Source organism: Crocuta crocuta, unplaced genomic scaffold (assembly GCF_008692635.1).
Source record: "Crocuta crocuta isolate KB4526 unplaced genomic scaffold, BGI_CrCroc_1.0 scaffold580, whole genome shotgun sequence".
Lineage (NCBI taxonomy): Eukaryota > Metazoa > Chordata > Mammalia > Carnivora > Hyaenidae > Crocuta > Crocuta crocuta.
The window spans coordinates 4,170,722-4,175,374 of record NW_027527940.1 but is presented as its reverse complement, the minus strand read 5'-3'; positions in this window follow the sequence as shown (position 1 = coordinate 4,175,374).

Genomic DNA, 4,653 nt, shown 5'->3' with positions numbered 1-4,653 from the left:
TTATTACTGTGAATTTACTGCCATTATCACTTTATAGTCGTTGTTATTGTTACCTTCATTGGTTCTTTTACCCTCCTGGCGGCGACGGGATGGTTCTGGTGAGGTCAGAGATGGCAGACACGCTGCTCTTGCTACTACTGACCCACACCCCTGGTCCCTCTGTTACTCCCAGTGGCCCGCACCTGTGCCACATTTCCTTGTGAGGAAAACAAGTTGTGTGAATTTTGAAGGAAGATTTATTTTTAACTGTTATTGTGAAATTTAACACAAATGCGGAAAGCCATGTAAACCCAAAGCACACCTGAATGAAATAATTCTGCGATTCACACCCTTATAATCACTCCCCAGATTTAAAGCTATGGTAAAACGGGTAAAAACAAAAGTTCATCCGCCTCAGGGAAGAAAGACATAGCCTGGGAAGAGCCTCCCAAGATTGCCCTCCTGGTAACTACCACAGGAAATCAACGGCCATCTGCCCATAATCATGCCCTCTCCAAGAACAAATGAAAATTTCCCCAGAATAAGAAACCTCCAACTAGAATGTATGCGCAAAACTCTCAGTTACAAATATTAATAAAAAAAACAGGAGTAAGGAACATCTAGGAGCCAAAGATTAGGTTCTGGGCACCTAGGCTGTCCTCACTCTGTGTCACTTGCCCCGAAAACAACAACATGCATGAAATAGGTGATGTGTGTGTATTTATATCGCAAAGATTTGTCTACTGAAAATTTCACCTAAGGTCAGTTTTTCCAATTGATAAAATGATGTCCTCTGTGAGATGTCTTGATACCTTAGGAAGAAGCTATGATGATTTAAACTGCTTTCCAGTTTTAAGCCCCCCCCCTTTAAATTATGGTATCATATTTAAGATTTAGAGCAGCCTTGTGAGAAAGGCAGGACAGGACAGAAGGACTTTGCAAAGGTCACAGTGTGATGCATACCTGTAAGAAGAGGAAGTACATAGCAAACTATAAAAAACAGTTTCAGTATTGCTGACCCTGCCAATCCCTCCTGGGTTCCTGATTTGTCTTGACAGTTTTATTGCCTGAGTTTTTACATAAGGACTCTTTTGGTCCTTTTTGCATACATTTATATGCAATATGACTTGAATTTATAAAGGACAGAACACCTACCTGGAAATTTGATTTTAACAGGATGGAGTCAGTCTCTCTGTCATGGGCACTTGGTAAATGGGCTAGAGAGCTATCAGTTCACTACCATTTATGGAGCACACTGGCTGTGGTTGCTGGTGGGAATACAAAGAGTATAAAATTAATAAGACACAATTTTTGGTCTCCAAGGATTATAGCCAATGAGGGAGAAAGATTTGGAGATCAATGAGGGCTTAATTTATGTGAATGGGAACAGTCCTGAGCATGATTAATTCTATTAGGTGTAGAGACACTGTAGGGCAAGACTTCTCGGAGAAGAGAACGTCTGATTTGTTTAAATTGTGAGAAAATGTCAAATATTGCAAAAGTAAAGAGAATAATATAATGAACTATTATGTATTCATTACTCAGTTTCAACAATTACCAGCCCTTGGCCAATTTGTTCTATCTGAACCTAACCTTTTCTTTCTCTCCTTGGATTATTTTGAAGCAAATCATAAGCAGCATATTACTTTACCCATAAAAACTTTACTATGTATCCCTAAACAATAGTCTATTTTTTTTTAATTTTTTAAAAATGTTTTATTTATTTCTAGGAGAGAGAGAGAGAGACAGCATGAGCAGGGGAGGGTCAGAGAGAGAGGGAGTCACAGACTCTGAAACAGGCTCCAGGCTCTGAGCTGGCAGTCAGCACAGAGCCCGACGCGGGGCTCGAACCCACGAACCGTGAAATCATGACCTAAGCAAAAGTCAGACGCTTAACCGACTAAGCCACCCAGGCGTCCCAGCAAGTCTATTTTTAATAACAACCACAAAACCAATACAATATCTTGAAAAATTAACAATTTCTTAACATCTAGTCAGTGTGGGTCATTCTTGAGAGAGAGACAGAGTGGGAGTTGGGGAGGAACAGAGGGGGAGACACAGAATTCAAAGCAGGCTCCAGGCTTTGAGATGTCAGCACAGAGCTTGATGCGATACTTGAATCCACAAACCGTGAGATCATGACCTGTGCTGAAGTCAGATGCTTAACCGACTAAGCCACCCAGGTGTCCCCGGTTTTCTTTCTTCTTCTTTTTTTTTAATTTTAGTTAACTTACAGTGCAATATTGGTTTAAGGAGTCGAATTCAGTGATTCATCACTTGCATTCAACACCTGGTGATCATCACAACATGTGCCCTCAATACCCATCACCCATCTACCCTATCTCCCAACAACTTCACTCTATCAACCTTCAGTTTGTTCTCTATCATTAAGAGTATCTTGTGATTTGCTTCCCTCTCTTTTCCCCCTTTTCCAATACATTCATCTATTTTGTATGAGTGAAATCATATGATATTTGTCTTTCTCTGATATACTTATTTGGATTAGCATAATACATTCTAGCTTCATCTACATCATTGCAAACGGCAAGATTTCATTCTTTTTGATGGCTGAGTAATATTCCATTATACCTGTCTATCTATCTATCTACCCCACATCATTTTTTATCCATTCATCAATTGATGGACATTTGAGCTTTCTCCATAGTTTGGCTATTATTGATAATGCTGTCGTAAATATTGGGGTGCATGTACCCTTTCAAACTGTATTTTTGTATCCTTTGGGTAAATACCTAATAGTGCCATTGCTGGATCATAGGATAGTTCTATTTTTAACTTATTTGAGGAACCTTCATACTGTTCTCCAGATTGGCTGCACCAATTTGCATGCCCACCTATAGTGCAGGAGGGTTCTCCTTTCTCTACCCCCTTGCCAACACCTGTTATTTCTTGTGTTGTTAATTTTAGTCATTCTGACACGTGTGAGGTGGTACCTCATTGTGGTTTTGATTTGTATTTCCCTGATGATGAGTGATGTTAAGCATCTTTTCATGTGTCTGTTTCCCATCTGAGGTCTTCTTTGGAAAAGGAGCCAATTTCTTCTGCCCATTTCTTCTGCCAAATGTCTTCTGCCCATTTCTTCACTGGATTATTTGTTTTTGGGGTGTTGAGTTTGATAAGTTCTTTATAGATTTTGGATACTAACCCTTTATCAGATACATCATTTACAAATATCTTCTCCCATTCCATAGGCTGCCTTTTAGATTTGTTGATTGTTTACCGTGCAGAAGCTTTTTATCTTGATGAGGTCCCAGTATTTCACTTTTGTTTTTGTTTCCCTTGCCTTTAGTGATGTGGTTAGTAAGAAGCTGCTATTGCCAAGGTCCAAGAGATTGCTGCCGGTGCTCTCCTCTAAGATTTTTATGGTTTCCTGTCTCACATTTAGGTTCTTCATCCATTTTGAATTTATTTTCGTGTATGGTATAAAAAAGTGGTCCAGTTTCATTCTTCTACATGTTGCTGTCCAATTTTCCCAACACCATTTGTTGAAGAGACTTTATTTTTTCCATTCAGTATTCGTTCCTGCTTTGTTGAAGACTAGTTGGGCATATAGTTTTCCAGTTTTCTTATAAAATGTTTTATTTAGTCTATTTCTTCAAGTCAGGATCCAAATAAGTTCCTTACATTGCATTTTGTTAAAATCTCTTAAACTCTTTTCTTTCCTTGTACTTCATATGTTGGCGAAATTGATTGCTTATGCTGTGGAGTTCCCCACTTTCTGTACTTTGCTGATTGCACCTCTATGGTGTTAACATCTTTTTCTACCTCTTCTCATAAACTGATAATAGAACTAGAGACTTGATCATACTTAATAAAATACAATCCATGGTTAAGTTAGAAAAGTCATTTGTTCAAAATCAGACCCAGAACTGTCATGGGTATTAGAACTGGCAGACAAGGACATGAAAACAGTTACTGAACTGTATTCCAAATGTTGAAAAATTTAAACAGAGACATGAAAGATCTAAAAAAGAGCCAAACTGTAATTCTAGGAATGAAGACTATAATGTCTAAATAGTAATGCACTGGATAGGATTAATGGTGGGCTAGACATTGCCAGAAAAAAGATTAGTGAACTTGAAGTCATACCAATATAAATTATCCCAAATGAAACATACATAATGGGGGAAAAGAATTTTTTAAAAATGAAAAGAACATTAGTGAGCTGTGGGACAATTTCCAGTGGCCTAATACATATGTAAATGGAATTTACAAAGGAGAGAGATGGGGACAAAAAAATATTTGGATAGATAGTGGTCAAAATTTTCCAAAAATGTATTAAGTTTTTATTTTAATTACCTGGTGCGTATCATAACAAATGCACTCCTAAATACCTGTTACCTTTTTCACTCATTCTCCCTTCCCCAAAATTTCCAAAATTTTTAAAGCTACATACTCACAGATCTAAGAATTTCAACATACCCTAAACACGAGAAACATAAAGAAAACCACAGGAAGACATATCTTAATCAAATTGCTCAACATCAGTAGTAAAGAGAAAAAATGAAGTGTTATCCACAAAGAAACAAACAAAGGATGACAGCAGATCTCTTGTCAGACACAATGCAATCAAGAAGATTGTGGAGCAACAACTTTAAAGTACTGGGGGAAAATTGTCAATTTAGAATTCTAATGTCATCTAGAATATCTCTTAAA